The sequence below is a fragment of the Microcaecilia unicolor genome, chromosome 1 (assembly GCF_901765095.1).
Source record: "Microcaecilia unicolor chromosome 1, aMicUni1.1, whole genome shotgun sequence".
NCBI lineage: Eukaryota > Metazoa > Chordata > Amphibia > Gymnophiona > Siphonopidae > Microcaecilia > Microcaecilia unicolor.
In genome coordinates, this window is record NC_044031.1 from 315,303,331 (window position 1) to 315,321,084 (window position 17,754).

At 39.2% G+C, this 17,754-nt stretch overlaps 1 protein-coding gene across 1 annotated transcript in view; it reads left to right on the forward strand.

The window, feature by feature from the left end:
• The window catches only part of SLC22A23 (solute carrier family 22 member 23), a 411,540-nt gene that overhangs the window by 33,491 nt on the left and 360,295 nt on the right, over positions 1 to 17,754 (forward strand). The window lies entirely within an intron of this gene.

Below are 17,754 nucleotides of genomic sequence, written 5' to 3' on the forward strand. Positions count from 1 at the left end.
AGAGAGAAGGTGGTGTAAGTCTAGGAACCCTGGAGATAGAAAGCTTTAGAAACATCATAATAGCCTATCAAGGGTAGGCAACCTCAGTCCTCGAGGGCCACAGCACACTTTGGTTTTCAGGAGTTCGCCAATGAATATGTATTTTCCACCTTAAGTAACTACTACACAGTATTTTTCAATTTATCTAACACCTTTATTCATTACTATACTTTAATATCTTGTTTCACATGCTATAAAATACTACATAAAACACAAGTCACTCACTTTTGCCTCTCATACCCATTCACTCAAATGGACTAATCTCCCTGGTATAGCTTTTTGTTCTATATACCAGCATCACTCTCTTTACCATTGCAAACAGCATTATTTCAGATATGTCACAAAATATTTCACAATGTCCTCCTTCCAATATCTTTTCATGCAATGCTCAACTACATTGCATATATGTTCACTGAAAAAAGCGTTCAAAGTTCATGTTCAGCTCTAGAAAACAATGTCCAGCATTATGTTCATGGTTGATGACAAATTTATCTGAGGTGATTCTCAGTTCTTGCTTTTTGTCTACCAGGCGATCCGTCCTTCTCTCATTCACAAAAATGTCTAAAACGTGCCTTTATGTACTTCTTCAGTACCCTTTAAATCACTCATATTACTTCTTGCTCTTGCAGTTCCCAATATACAGAGAATGTTTAACCTCGCCAGGCCCAATGAATATGTATGAGATCTATTTGCATAATATGGAGGCAGCCTATCAAGGAGAGGGCAGGAGCTTTTAAGTGTTATTAGCTCACAGACCCTGCACTGATTACAACTACAGGAAGCCCAGAGAGAGGGGATGTGGCTCTGTTTCTGGAAACTGGAAGACTGGGTATCCAAATAACAGATGAAATTTAATATAGACAAATGCAAAGTGATGCACTTTAGGAGTCACCACTCAAGAAAAAAGACCTAGATATCATTGTAGACAATACGCTGAAATCTTCTACTCAGTGTGCAGTTGCAGCTAAAAAAGCAAACATGATGCTAGGAATTATTAGGAGAGAGATGCAAAATAGAGTGGCCTAGTGGTTAGGGTGGTGGACCTTGGTCCTGGGGAACTGAGGAACTGAGTTCGATTCCTGGCACAGGCAGCTCCTTGTGACTCTGGGCAAGCCACTTAACCCTCCATTGCCTGCCGCATTGAGCCTGCCATGAGTGGGAAAGCGCGGGGTACAAATGTAACAAAACAAAAAAAAAAACAAGACCAAAAATATTATAATGCCTCTGTATTGTGCCATGGTGCAACCTCACCCTGAATATTGTGTTCAGTTCTGGTCACCGTATCTCAAAAAAGATATAGCAGAATTAAAAAAGGTTCAAAGAAGAGCAACCAAAATGATAGACGGGATGGAACTGTTCCCGTATGAGTAAAGGCTAAAGAGGTTAGGGCTCTTCAGCCTGGAAAAGAGACGGCCGAGGAGAGATATGATTGAGATCTACAAAATCTTGAGTGGTGTAGAATGGGTGGAGGTGGATCTTTTCACTCATTCAAAAAGTACGAAGACCAGGGGCGATGAAATTGCATGGAAATACTTTAAAAAAATAGGAGGAAATATTTTTTAACTCAACGAATAATTAAGCTCTGCAACTCATTGCTGGAGGATGTGGTAACAGCCATTAGTGTATCTGGGTTTAAAAAAGGTTTGGATAGGTTCCTGGAGGGGAAAGTCTATAGCCTGCTATTGAGATGGATATGGGGGAAGCCACTGCTTGCCCTGGGATTGGTAGCATGGAATGATGCTACTAATTGTATTTCTGCCAGATTCTTTTGACCTGGATTAGCCACTGCTGGAAGCAGGATACTGGTCTGCATGGAACATTGGTCTGACAATTTAATATTTGAATTAATGTTTACAAGGCATATTCAATCTTCACCATTGCAAACTCCTCCCCAAAGGATATTTTTGGGTAAGCGTCCTGCTTAATAAAAAAAAATGTTCTAATACTTTCCCAATAAATGAATCCAGATAAATTAAATCAATTTTTCATGACCGTTGTATAGCACCCTGGATTGTTTCCATTCTGTGCCTTGTATAAGTTTCTCTCTGGTGGACAGTATAAAACAAAATGTTAAAAGATGGTGGTTATTTTGACAAAGTCACTTTACTGACTGCTAGCAATCCTCTGACATTCCCTGCTTGCAAAACTAATTTCTTTCTGATCTATAAGGAATATGTTCTTGGTTCTTCATAATGACCTTAATTATTTCCCACCTCTGCACAAACTCATTTGTGCTGTACTAGACTGTGACTAACTTCCTTCACTCTTCTCCGACACTGTCTTGTGAAGAAGATTTGAGCTGGGTATAGAAGTCTTTGTTTCAGTGAAGATAAATGGCTCTGTTCTCTAAATGATTGACATTAATGTAAAATTACAATTGCACATGTAAGGAGAGAGCATAGATTGTGTTTATTTGAATGCGTGATGGGGTGGGGGGGGGGGGGGGGGGGAATGAATTTTCCTGATTTCAAACATTACAAATGATGTGATAGTTCTGCTTTCACAAAAAAAGTGTGGTGGTAATGAGACGCAGCTCTTTCTCCCTCAAACATCAAATTTCCATAGATCACTCAGTGGATACAGCAGCATACTAATGAGCACTTCAAATAATATTATAATCTCAGGACAATTTTCAGTTGTATGTGTGGGAAAAAAGTAATTTAACTGTTTGAAACTGTCCCTTCTTCCCCCCCCCTCCCCCAAGTAACAAGTGCATCCAGTATTGCATGGCGTAGAAACAGAGAAAATGAAAGCAGATAAAGATTATACAGCCTATCCTGTTTGTCCATTCACACCAACTATTAAGCTCTACACACTTTGGAATGCAGTACTTGAAAGACTCCGCTTAACACAAGACTATCTCTACTTCAGGAAGTAGGTGAAGGCTTGGCTCTTCAACCAGGCCTTTAATGGAAAAAGTAACTACTTTGTTAGTCTCACTCGCACACACGAGGAGTGACTGGGGCTGCACATACTGCAGCAGGACATGCTTATCCACTCCTACCCTTGCTGAGATAATATTTAATCATCTCTCTGACCTCATGTACAACTGTCTTTAAATTGGTCACCTTACGTTCTAACTCTTCTTACCTACTTATATGTTACATCTTTGCTCTACCCTTCATTATAAATTAAAATGTTTTATTACACATTGTGTTGACATTGTAAGTAGTATACTATACCATACTTTGTATTGTTATTTGAATATTTTTACTGCTGTAATTGCCTATTGCTCATGCTTGATCTATTCTAACTGTACACTGCCTTGATTGAATTCCTTCAAAAAGGTGGTAAATAAATACAACTCTTTGACTCCCTTAGATTTTCTGTGCTTGTCTTGTATTTTCTTGAATTCAGATAGTCCTAGTCCTCTTCCATCTGGGAGGTTGTTCCATACTTCTATCATCCTTTTGTATAAAGAAATATTTCCTTCGATTCTCCTGAGTATATTCCCCTTTCACTTTCATCCTGTTTCCTGAGGGAATCAACCCGCAGGCATCTTTCAGACTGAAATGTCTCCACACAATTAGGACATCTAGACAGAAGCACAAGTAGTGACAGTTTTGGTGACATGTTTCCCAGGCATGCACCTTATATTCAGAGCTCTGGTACCTTTTGGGGGGAAAAAATAGCCCACCAAAGCCAAAGTTTGAGGTTTCAACTTTATGTAATATGTCATCTTAAGTGCCTTAAAATATATAAAGTAATAAGTGATACCAACATCATCCATAGGATACATCAATATTGTGTATTTCTATTCCTTAGCCCCCACAGGGACAGAAAGCACTACAGCCCCACCAGCTGGAAAAATAAGAAAGAGAACTTAGACTCAGGCGCAGCCAGTAAATTACCTTTATTAGCATCTCACAGAGCCAAAAATACAAACAATAGTTCTCTTACCTGGAGCAGGTTGTCAGTCAGTAATGCGCATCCTGAAAGACAAGAGACTGCTCAGCTAACACCTCCCGGACATCACATATATACTGTTGCAAATTACATTTCTCATAAATCATGTGATTTCCCATAAACTAGAACCATTAGGTAGCCTTATACCATATATGGATTGTTCCTGTATTCTATCAGTCTCTCCTGATGGGAGTTCACGTGCAGAGTCGGTAGCCATTGGCTAGTCGGTTATCTGTTCTGCGTGCACAGTCAGAACAATACCCTTGTGTCCTCTCTCTGTTTCTCTCCACAAATGCAACATACTGGTAGGTTTCACTGTGTCCTCAGTCTCTTAGCAACTGCCAAGGTTACATCCACCTTATATGAAAAACATACTCAGCTGCAAACAAATGTTATGAAGTGTCAGTTCTCAGCTCCTGAGAAAGCAATGATTGTTACACAAGATGCTGAGTTAGTAGGCTAACTTGTGAGAACCAGACTGACAGTACAGGCCTTAGGCCTAGCCCTTAGTAACAGGCCAAGCATAGGAAAGCATATAGAGTATATATAGCAGAAAAGAATTTGTGTTGGGTAAAAAATGAAGGGAAATAGTAGGCGTTATTTTTTTGGGGGGGGGGAGGGGGGTGAGAGTTGTGTCCTTCACCTCTTCCTCAGCTGTCCTCAATCACCTAACCTCTTTTCTATGAGATCTAACCCTTCATGTTGTTGCCCTGATCCTGTTTGTGTACTCACCTGTTACTATAGGGTATGGAGTAAGATTATTACTTCACACTATAAAATGTCTGTGTGTCAGAGGTGTATAGACTAGCGTGGTTCCCTTTTTAATCAAGATCCCCTGAACTATTTCTGTTTCTGGTTTTGCCCTTCTAACCAGTACCAAACTGTTCTATTTAATTCAGTCTGCTAATTGGCGAGTAGATGTATAAAGCAACATTGGAAGATGGAATTGAGGTGGTGGGTGTGAGAACTAGCACTGAAGGGCAGATTGCACAAAATTCATAACGGATATTGATCCTTTTGCTTATAGAATATTGTTCTTTTGAGACAAAACAAGTATGAATATATGTGTGACCTGCTGAACGAAAGGGTACCAAAAGTGGGGTATGTAACTTATCCCTTTGTCTTGTGGTATAAGTATCAATCGCATAATCCTGCTAAATTTCAGCTTCTGGTATGGACTAATTATGTCTTTAAAAGAGAAAAAACAAGAAAGGTTTAGTACATTTTGCAGAAAAACGCATTTGAAAAATAGCAAATTTAAAACATCTATATCTCTGTAATCCATAGGAAGCTATGGATAAAATTTTGACAATGTTTTGTATAGAATGTGATCAAATTTCCAAAATGAAAGTTGCCCAAATTTACCCCTCTAAATTTTTATAGCCTTTATCTCTGTTACTTGTAACACCACTTTTGGTACCTTTTTCACTCAGTGAGTCACACTTTAACCAGATACCCTCCCATGAAATATTAACTAATGTCCATGTTCATTTTTTTAAAATATAGTGTGAAAAAATGAATTTCTGAAATTGCTTCAGCTATTTATTTATTTTACAAGTGTGAAACATTCAGGCTGATATTTAAAGCTGGCCATACATTCGCCAGTGGCTAGAAAATGCATAACTGGCTTAATCCATGGATTTCAACATTGAAATATGACCGAACAGCCTGATAATATCCATATATGATCTTGCATATAGATGTACTAATTTTAAAAGCTGATAGCCCGATATTGATACTTATTTTAGCAAACAGTCCCCAAGCCTGTCCCTGTAGAGAGGAAAACGTTTCCAGTTTTGTCTGAGATTGGACCCCTGCCTAGTTCCTTGCAGAGTTGCTGTTTGGTCACTGATATCCTGCATTAGAATTTCTGGCAGGCTGTTTGAAGTTTGAATTGACTAATATTCATGTCAAGCTTGCTCATCTTTGATCTTCAATAATTTCCTTTCACCTTCTATAGAACCCAACTACCTGCAACCATTGACAGAATTCTGCTTGTCCTAGACAAACATATTGTGGAAAAATTGTTAATCTTATTGAACTGCCAGTTTGCAGTTTGATGTAAGAAAAACTAGCCAGTTCAACCAGACACATTACCATGTGGACTGTTTTCAGTTAGCCTGATGAATTTAATGATTAGCTCACAGTCTGATAAGACATAAGCACATGTTGAACAGTGTGAGAAAATAACTCCTACTCTGCAGTAGTAACAGAGAGAGAACTTATGCCATTGCACATTTTGGATGGAAGCAAGGCTGTCAGACAGAGCAGGGCCTGGGGCAGGGCCACAGCCCCCCCCCCCCCTCAGGCAACTCCTGTCTCCTCCAGTCAGGCCGCAGCTGCCCCCTTCCCCTTAACCTTTTGTGTCTGCTACTCCCTCAGTCTGTCACTGACCTGCTCCTGTGTGTCGGGACCCAGAATATGGTGTTAACTCAGGTTCTGACACACAGGAGCAGGAGAGAGACAGACTTAGAGCAGAATCTTCTGCTTGCTTCCAGAAGCCCTGCCGATGCCAGGCCCAGGGAATCTTGCCCCCCCCCCCCCCCTCGGCAGCCCTGAAGAGGATAGGATTATGGTTGCTACTGTGGAACGTGTTTTTTTTTTAATGTTTGGTAATATTAAGCCATTAACTCTTGGACACACCAAAGTAACGGTGTGAAATAGATGGTTTTAGTATTAGTGAGCTGCAGTGTTCCTTCTAAGTGGAGCACATGAGCGATTGCTCAGGCATTTTAGGAATGTCACTCACAGATTTTATATGATTGCTCACAAAAATGTTTTTTGTTCTATATACAGAAATGGATTGCAAATACTGTTGCTCAAATTGTTGGTTTTTAAAATTCATTACTCAAATGAAAAAATGTGCACACGCCACAACTTAGAGGAAATGTTGGTGAGCTGCAATATAGAATAATATCAACATAAAATGTTATACATATAGGGGGAAAGGGGATGGGGTTTGATATACTGCCTTTTTGTGGTTACAATCAAAGCGGTTTACATATTATATGTAAGTACTTATTTTGTACCTGGGTTAAGTGACTTGCCCAGAGTCACAAGAAGCTGCAGTGGTTAAAATTTCCAATGATGTGTCATGTAAAAATGTAATGGTGGTGATTTATTTCTTGAACTTATGCAGTTGTTCAAATTTTTGGTGGCTTGGGAGGTTGGTCCGACTGCGATAGTGGTTCCATGTGGTTGGCACATAATCTGGCTGTCACTGTATAGGATTCCTCTGCCTTCTTGGGTTTTATTTCTTTTTCTATATTTATATTTCCTGCTTGACTCCAGCAATATTGTGGACTAATGAATTATGTTTATTTCCTTTATTAAGTGGGTTTTCTGTACCTGTCTTTTTCTGATTTCTTTTTCAAGTGTATGCTTGAATGTTATGTTGAAATTCTAAAATAAAAAAAAACAAAACAAAAAAACAAATAAAACCCCAATTTGCTGTAGTGGGATTCTGAACCCAGTTCCCCTGGTTATCAGGCCGCTGCACTAACTTCTCCACTTTGGATTTCACACAAATAATGCATAGAATTGAAATAGAGTCAATCTTTTGCAGAATATAAGAAATACCAGCATGACAAGAAGATCTGGAAGTGCAGCAGACATCATAATTGGTACAAATAAATGATATCCAAAATGAAAGCCCTATTGGTAGGACTGACATAAGTTTCATATCAATGACAAGTGAACTGTATCAGAAGAGGGGCTTGAGGCTGTATTGGGCCTGCTTCATATCTTGTGCCAAAAAGGGCTGAGAATGTAGAAGAGGAATCCTGTTGAATCAAACCCTGTGTGTTTGTGGTGGGGGGAGGTGCTAGTCAGATTGGTTTATTGACATGGTTAGGGAATTTTTAAGCTAGAGCAGAATCTTATGCCGTTTCTCTATATTACTGAAAGTTTTTTTTTCAGACAGAAATAAGGTGTGTTTTAAAATTTTTATTTCAAAAATTCTAGGGGTTTGATATTTTAAAATGATTATGCAGTTGACTTTTGGAATTAACTGCTTCAATTGTTCTCTGACATTCTGGGCTACTAGCTGCAAAGCCTTTGGCCAGGTGTGCACCACAGCACATTAGGAAAGTGATAATTTGGTGGAAGTAGAGGAACAGTGTTGGGGATGAGGAAAAGGAAAAGGATAGGATGGAGTTCTAGTTTATGGATTTGGAGAGTAGGGGCTGGGGGCTGTGGAATCTCAATAAAGCTAATCAACTAGGTGTTCTCAATAAATTCTTGGATGCAGTTTCCTTTCCTGAGAGAATTTATTGCTTAAATAATATGACAAAATGTATATAACGGCAATATATAAAATGTCTTCAGAAACCAGTGAAACACATTTATCATGATTTTTGTTGCCCATAATCCCATTTTAGCTATAATTGAGTACCATTAACTAATTTTATGTTAATGGCCTTCTAGAAGAAGGGGGGTTATGACTAAAAGTATTACATAAAGTGTGGTGGTCCAGTTCTGAAACTCTTGGTTAATTTCAGGCAAAACTAATGTACAATCTTTGTTGGGAAGAAGAGGGACAGGACCTAAGGCTGTTTGTTGGTTGTCTGCAAACTGTTGCTGGTTATTTGGGAGCCACCTACCTTTCTTCCTTTAAATAGCATAAAGGGGTTCTCAACAAGCATTTAATTAGTTATGAAGACGGTGTAGTGGCTCTTCATAACTTTATCTTTCTTTAGCTTATCTCCAGGGAAGACAGCTAGGTCTCAGGGATTGCATTCCTGGAAGATAGCCTAGGTCAGAACCCAGCTATGCTAGAAATGCTGATTCCAAGAAAACGAATAATCCATGTTAAGGAAATTTTGTCAGGCGCACGGGAGAGAGAGATGGAGATGGCCTACAGAAAATAGCACTTGGTTGAGTGCACCTGGGGACTGTTTAAGCACATGTTTCAAATGGGGTGGCCTAGTGGTTAGAGCAGTGTGGGGGGGGGGGGGGCGGCTGTTTTCTCTGTTCTCCCAGTCAAGACAGTGGAGAGGTGGTAGCAAAGTTTCTGTTGTAGAAATTGTAACTGCTACTATAGTAGAAATTAATAGGGTCATATTGGTCATATATGTGTGTGTGTGTATATGTATATATATATATTATAAGAGGTGGGACGTAGGTTATTTCCCTGGAACCCCAATCCAGGCTGACTTTTTTTTTTTCCAAACTTGATGTTTTATCATTATTTTCCCCTGTGGAAAATTCCATCTTTTTCTGTCAAATTTTCAGAATTATTTTTGCCCCTCCTACATGCCCCTTACATGCACTTCTCAGCTACTGCTGAGTTGAAAAGGATACAAATCAGTGAAATGACAGCATATCATTGACATGTAAGTTTAGCTTGGGGAAGAGAATAAGGGAGGAAAAAGTAAAAAGCGTCCATGAAATGCAGACATGAGAGGAAGAGGTGGACAGGTGAAAAATTACATTTACGTAGATAAAGGCACAAACAGAAGAATATGGTGCCCGTTTAGTAAAGGGCAGGGATAAATCTTTTTTTCAGAAACCAAATTAGTCACCAAGAAGGGCATAGGGCCTTATTCTATAAAGGTTATGCTCATAAAATTTGTGCTCCAAATTTATGAGCATAATCTGTTTTGGAGCATAGAGTATGCTCATAATTTTAAGAGCATAACCTTTATATAATAATAATAGTGTGTGAAAAAAAAATCCCCCCTTCAGTGACTTCAGTGAAGAATAAGATCTGAAGAAAGCAGGTGTGCTTATGTACTTGTAGAAGGTGAGGGTGATGAGCATAAGAATAGGACATGAAAGGGACTGTTGCATGAACATATTTCAGTTTACTGGAGGTAATATGTAGTATACTGACTAAAGATGTGAAAGCCCAGAAAAATTCAAAAGCCAGTTGTCTCCCCCCAGAAGAAGTGGAGAATTAGACAATTTTGGAAAAAATTGTAACAACTTTATTTTTTAATAAATATAAAGCTCAGTTTTGTGCAGGGCATCTAGGGCCCTGTTTACTAAGACGCGCTAGTGTTTTTAGCGCACGCTAATGCTAGAGACACCCATATATTCCTATGGGTGTCTCTAGTGTTAGCATGCACTAAAAATCTTAGCGCGCCTACAGAGCGACTTAGTAAACAGGGCCCCTAGTTTGAAAATGTGTATAGGTCTATGTGTACAAAAGCCTGAATGCGTTTCGAGACATGCTAGTAGGTGATACTTGCATTAAATCCTCTGTATATTCACTACTCTAAGCATCTGCACAATTAGTATGCAAAACATGCTCGTCAGCCAAATGGGGAGCTTCTGATGTTAAAGTGCTACAATTTTTTAATGCAGTTTAACAGACTATAGCTGCATTGATGCCAGTTGATACTGTGATATCTTAACAGTAAAGAGAGGTGTTTTGAAGAACTATAGGCAGTGCTGAGAAAATGAGCTTTTTTTTCCCCCGTTCCTAGTTTAGGAAGGCTGTTTCTAATTTAAATAATAAAAACACACTTTTTATTCAGTATAGTGTGGAGTGTCCTTATTTTTGACTTCACTTACCAAATCTTTAAATCAGTTAAGGTGCAGCAGCTTGCATGTTGATTTCTGACTCTGAATATAATTTAGGACACTATTGAAAACGCACTTTAAATATATTTGATCCATTTGAGGTGTCGGTTTTGGGATCTGCCAACCTGTGGACGGTCGCCTACACTTCTGTATTTTATTTATCTGTCTTGATGTGTGACTGCTGTAGCGTTTCTGCCTTTTTGAAGGAATTCACTCAAGGTGGTGTACAGCAAGAATAAGTCAAATATAAGCAATAGACAATTACTGCAGTAAAAATAGTCAAACAACAATACTACATTACAATGTCAACACAATACGTATTAAAACATTTTAATAGACAGCATAGGGTATAAGCAAAGATAGAACATAAAGATAGATAAGATAGAGTAACAGGAGTAAGAAAATAAGGGACTAGTTTAAAGTTGCAAATGAGGTCAGAAAGGTGCTTGAATGTTATAAATGCTCAAAAAATAAAGAACTGTTCCATAGTCAATAGCTTTCCTAAAATATCAAAAATGTGGAATCAAACACCAACCCCACAAACTTCCAGTGACATGTTGCTCACTTACAATTCACACTCCTCACCCATAACCCATACAGTGACCTTCTATCACTTTTATGTTTTTTTAATTTTTAAAATCTATCCAAAAAGGAGGGACCGGTCACCACATCACCCACTGAATGTATATGATTGTCTTTCCTATTTGACTGTGGTGTTTTTATTTATTTAGTTAGTTAGTTAGTTTTTATTGTACACTGCCCAGATCTGACTGTCAGGATGGTATAGAAAGTTTTTTGTTTTTAAAAATAAACCATAAACTATAATATAGCTCTAGAGTAGAATATTAAATGAACTATGTGTAGCTTAGAGCATTGTTTCCCAACTTCTTCAAACCAAGTACTCCTTAAGTTAAACAAATTTCTGTTGAATACCCCTGAACTCTAACCAGCACAGATTTAAAAATTGACATTTTATTGTTAAACAGTTAAGTAACGAGGCAGTGTACATAACAAACACAGATCACAGCAGCTGGTATATAGTCCAAGAGACAGTTGGCATCATCCTTTACATTTCACTCTCATAGAAACTGTTTGGCCTTTTGGCATGTTGGGTGGTTTTCTTACAAACTGAGTAAAAATTAGCAGTGATGACTTAGCGAGGAATATTTATAAGAACAGGAGAACGTTATGAAGTACTTTTGTATCTTTTTTAAAAAAATTTGTATTTATAAATATGATTCGATGAACCAGAACACATTTCTGTGCACATGCCAGTCTGCCCCTTCTCTGAGAGCTGATTGATTTTTGCTTTCTCAAGAGAATGGGAGTTGTAAGATCTACAGGCTCTTCTTGCACCTCAATGCACACTGAACTCTTCTACAGAATCCTTGATACTCACAAATCCAAACCACACACTGTAGAAACTCCCTATTGTGAAGAGATGTGTAAATGAACCAGCACTGGCAGGAGGAAAGACCTCAAGAACCACCCGGGTGCTCTAGCTTTTCAGTCACAAAGTATTCATCAGGCTCGTGCTCATTGGCTAAAACCTCTTCCAACCTATTGCATTGGTGTGATTTTCCCCAAATACAATATTAATGTATATTTTTAACTGTTTTTACTGTTTTGATGCCTGCTTCATATTGTTCAAACAAAAAAATCAATTATTTAAAGTGCTCAAAATTAAGTTTAAAGGTCACTTAGCTTTCAAAAATTGCCAGACTGTTGAACACACTGCCGGTGCTGCCAAGAGATTCGAATGAACACAAAAATGCCAAAGTTGCCTCCCTTGAGAAAGCCGGTGGGCAAAAATGGGTCTCCCTCGGGGGTATCGCCAGTGTGTTCAACAGTCTGGCATATTTTGAAAGCAAAGTATTTTGAGCAGTTTAAGTGATTTTGTTGTTTGAACATTATGAAGCAGGCATCAAAACAGTCAAAACAGTTTAAAAAATATAACACAACATTAATATTGTATTTGGGAAAAGCATACAAATGTAATAGGTCGGAGGAGGTTTTGGCCAATGATGAGCATGAGCTCGGTGAGTGCTTTAAAAGATTGTGACTGAAAAGCTCTTTTTGCACCTCAGCATGTATCAGTTACTGCAAAATTTCTAAAACCCTGTCTGAGGTTATGACAAACTAAAATTATATTAAAATTTTGGTATCACCTCAGTAAGGCCAACACACAATCTCTCCACTGCAAAACACTATGCACAGACTTCAACAGAAAGTATTGGAACCTGAAAAGATAGCACTGTAAATATTACACCAGGCCCTAAAACACTAATATACCACCTAGTGAGAAAACAGAACATATGGGATTGCTATAAGATCTCTACATAAACTACATGCTAGCAGAATACCATAGCCCGGCCACACAGTAAGACCTTGAGCAAATATGAAACAAGGGGCCACAGATGGGTAAGAGATATACAAAGGAAAAAAAACTGAATTGGAAATGTCAAGCAGTCAGACGCTTCATGTACAGCAATATTAGAGAAGTAGAAACTGAAATACAAGATATCAGAGATGTGTGTTTCCAAAAGCTGACATTCCAGTTAATAAACGAAGAATAAAATACTTAATTCTACCTTTTGTCTGAGCGTTATATAGATATATTTTTATTCACTTTGGTCCCAGTGTCTTGTCTTCAGCTTTTCTGTGTTTTTTTCTTGTCTTTGCAGTGTCTCCTGTCCATTTGATATTTCTTCTCTCTCCATGTCCACATCTCTCTCACCTTTTCCTTGTCCCTGGCCTCCCCCCCCCATATTCAGCATCTGCCCTTTACATCTGTATTCCTCCCCCTATGATTAGCATTGCCCCTCTGTGTCTCCTTTACACTCTGTCCAGCATTGCTCCTCTGTGATACTGTCCCTATGCTCCCTCCATGCCCATCATCGCTTCTCTGTGTTCCCTTCCCTTCCTCTCACCCTGGAGCTGCTCTCCCTCTCTTCCTTGCTCCCCCTTGCAGTCTGGCATTTCTCCCTCCCCAAGTCCAGTATCCCCCATCTCTTTTTCTTTCCCTCTGGTCTCTCTCACCCCCTATCCAGATCCAGCATCATCTCTCTCCTCTTTTCTACCCACCTCACTGGAATTCTGTGGTAGATTGAGCTATGAGCCTTGGTATAGTTTTACATGCAAAATTCAGGTAGCTTATGTGCAATTGCATCTCTTTCAAATAAGAGGTCAGATTATTATATTTTGTTTAGGGACTTCTCTCAGTGGAAGACATGTTTTCTATTAGTACTGAATCTGACCTGATTAATCGGGCATGATAAAAACCTATGTGAGACCCTTCATCTTTTGGTGTGCCAGTGATGTCCCAAGCTGCTTTGGTTTCCTTGAAATTGAAAACCAATCAGATAAACTGTTAGAGTGAACTGGCAGGAGCTAAAAAGTGATCTGCAAGAGAATACTGTAAAAGAGCAGAGTCCAAAAAATCATTCACCACGTTGCTGTCCAGAAAGGAAAACTGGACAGTTATCCTGAACTCTCTGGGCTCTTTCTTGTAGGCTCTAAATTCAGAGGGGACATTGAAAAATCCAGCAGGCTTTTTGAAGAGGCCTGCTATATGGCCTTGAGAGTACTCCCGTTGTATTTTCTTCCTAACAGCTTGCACATACTGCTCACTTGAGGTTTCTGCTTTTGGAAACTTCCAAAATATTGAGAGGCCCTTTTACAAAGGCACGCTGAAAAATGGCCTGCAGTAGTGTAGACGTGTGTTTTGGCCATGCGCAGAATCATTTTTCAGTGCACCTGTAAAAAATGCCTTTTTAAAATTTTTGCCAAAAATGGACGTGCGGCAAAATGAAAATTGCCGCAAGTCCATTTTGGGTCTGAGACCTTACTGCCAGCCATTGACCTAGCGGTAAAGTCTTACATGGTAACTGGGCGGTAATGACCTACGCGCGGCAAATGCCACTTGGCGCGCATCTAAAAATTAAAATTATTTTTCGGACGCACGTATTGGATGCGCACCAAAAATGAAATTACCGCAAGAGCCACGCAGTAGCCGGGCGGTAACTCCATTTTGGCGCATATTAGGTGCATGTAGACGCTTACGTGGCTTAGTAAAAGGGCCTCTGAACTAGTTAATCTTATTCAGTTTGCAATGGCTTCAGAATTTCAGAAGCAGGCCCTTTCTCTTCTGGGTTCTCTTAATAAGAGCAGTTCCTTGGAATGGCAGTTCATAACTACAGAAATATCTTATAAATAATAAAGCATCTTGCAAATCTGTTGAGGATGACAGTTTAACTGTATTGTTCATACTTACAGTGTGCTGAATAAATAGCTTAAGTGGTAATAGTCATCAGACGTGAAAAGGGTAATAAAATGTTCTATTAAAGTGCAAAGAGATGTTCTTGTTAAGCAGCAACATAAAATAAATGGATTGAAACGGTAGGCCGCTTTCAACCACAAAAGATCCCAGTGGCAGTGTGGAGTCTGAAAGCTTGATTAATGTGTTCCTTGGTTTGTAAATCCATGATTTGGGAAATAATTCTAAAATGTATATTCTGATATTGACAACATTTGTACTTTTATTTGGTGGTTCTTATCCCCTTTTTACCTTGGATGATCCTATTAGGTTTTTTTTTGTTTGTTTGTTTGTTTTTCAGGAATCTTTCAGGATTCAGTTTTCTTAAGACAGAATTCATTGCTGTTCATCCTGGGTGTTCACTAAACAGTTTACGGTTGTGTGAATACATTTAATGAGAACAAATTTACGTTTTGTTAATAGACAGTTGAAGATTCAAGATTCAGTATCAGAAGTCTACTGTTTTTAATCCGGTATGCTAGCCAATAGGTCTTAAAGCAAGTGTTAGTTGATTACTAGATAAAATTATTTTAATCTTGCCAGTCCAAGAGACAGTTTTGAAAATCTGCACAAGTTTGACTAAGCCCCTCCACATTTTCAGGAGCTCTGTCCTCTGTCAACTGGATCCTTTAAAGGAGGCAAATAAATGAATTACCCCCTTTTTTTTCCCTGCTTATAAAGTTGAGTTGCCCTTCAGAATGGATTAAGAAGTTGCAGCTTTCTATATTAAGAACTTTAACATGTGTAGCCTGTATTGCTAAATTTTCAATTCATAGCTGCTTAACAGGTTTATTCACAATGTTATAGATTGAGAGGCCCTAGATGCCATCAAAGCAGTTGTCCTAAAGGACAGGCCCATGTTTTATGTATGGAGGTTGTAGATCTAAATTATGAGCTCAGTCAGCTGAGAAATATTTCTATATCCCATATTTACTAGACCTGGGGATGGCTCAGTGGGGTAGATATAATATTTAAGAAGTAGGTGGTAAGTTTGCTGTTCTTGTTTGACCGAATTTGGGCTTTATGGAAAATATCAGCTCTTGGTTCCTTTAGATCCTCCCTTTTGTTGAGTTCTGTAAAGGGTATGTAGTTTTTGCTTTGTTTTTGTTTTGGGTTTCTCAGAATGAATATTCTGTTCTAATCTTGTTCCAAGAATGCCTTGAAATAGTTTAAGATTTAAAGATCTATCTGAAGTTGCAATCTGTAAACCAGTACACTTTTTTCCAGTTTGTAGTTAAGGTATATCTCTGTACAATAATACCAGATATTACCTAGAAGAAGTCGATTTTTTGGATTTCAGGGATATATCTTTGTGGAATAAACCTTGCTTGACAGATATTTAGGAAGACCTATTCTTGTTGTTACTGTGACAGATTTTGGGCTTTTGGCTTCCTCTAGGCACTGCTAGAGCCTGCACCAGGCTGCCTCTTCAGTCCCAATCTGTTCCCAATTGCCTTCTACAAACCTGATGGCAGAAGGCAGTGTGAGCAAAGATGGAGTCAGCCCTGCACTTGGAGGCTCAGTAATAGCTGTGCTCCTTTTGAGCATCTGTGATGACTGCCTAACATTGATAGTGTTGCTGGAGCCCTGATGCCCTCGGAGGGTGAAGGGGGTGAGAGTCACTCAGACATCTGCTATGAGAAGTGGGGGAAATCTGGTTGGTGTTCCAGGGAGGGAATGAACTTTGGAGGTCTGTTGAGTGGACATTGAGGAACATTGCCACCCTCAGATTTTCTCTACCCTAGATATATGCCTGGAAGACTCCTGTGTAGATCTAGGCCCGTGGATAGGGATGTGCATGTCTTTGAACCGACATGGGAAATGTCAAATGACATTCTCATTTTCTGCCCAGAATGACAGGAAATGCCCCCAAATGTGTACTCTTCACAAAATACAATGTGTAAAATCGCTTTGATTGTAGCACAGAAAGGTGCTTCAATAAATGTATTAAAAAATAAATCAACTTTCCCAAGCAACTAAAACATATACAGAATCTTTATTACAAATCATAAACCTATGGACACAGTCAACAGTCCACTCCACAGTTCTCACAGTCCTCAAGGCGGATCGCTGTCAATCAAGATCCCTTGTATTAATTTTTTAAATGTAGTCACTGAATGTTCTCAAACGTGTAATAAACATCCAACACTTGTATCCAGCTGGGTGCACACATAACATTTTTAATAATCCACACAGCTCTGATGTTGATAACCTTATCCAGCCAAGACCCTACACGGTCTGTGTTTCGCTAAATAAGCATCATCAGGTGTCAGTTATCGGCAACACGAGCAGTAGGCAACTACATTAGGCTCCCACGCTGTGCAGCGGGTAAACCAAAAAGACGCCTGCACATGCTCTGGTCTCGTCAGCTGATGGGATATGAAAATCGCTGCTGCTGTCTGCCGCTCTGTACTGAAACGTGGTGCATGCACATCAAGGTATAGGGTGAGGTGGGGTTCTGATAGCTCGAAACCTCCTTTTAAACTCTGATAAATTATGGCTTATGGTGGCGGGTGCGGATGGGGGTGGGGGGGCCACTGAACTGGTCTGCACAGGGCCCCACAATTGCTAAGAATGGCCCTGGCTGGATACAAGTGTTGGATGTTTATTACAAGTTTATGAACATTCAGTGACTACATTTGAAGGATCAATTCAAGGGATCTTGACTGACAGCAATCCGCTTTGAGGACTGTGAGAACTGTGGAGTGTACGGTTGACCTCGTGTGTATGAGGTTTATCAGTACAATTGGGGAACTACACAGTTGTCCTTGGGATACGTACTGAGTTTTTTCGTTTTTGATAACAGTCTGGGTGTCGTGCAGCTATTTTTGCTCTTTTTTTTTTTGTTAGGGACAATTTGTGGTGTGAATATAAGAGTGAAATGTGCAATATTTAGGAGCAATAACACTAGGTGACTGTGATGTGCTTTTAGAAAAGTGTGTTAGTAGGTTTATGACATGACATGTAAT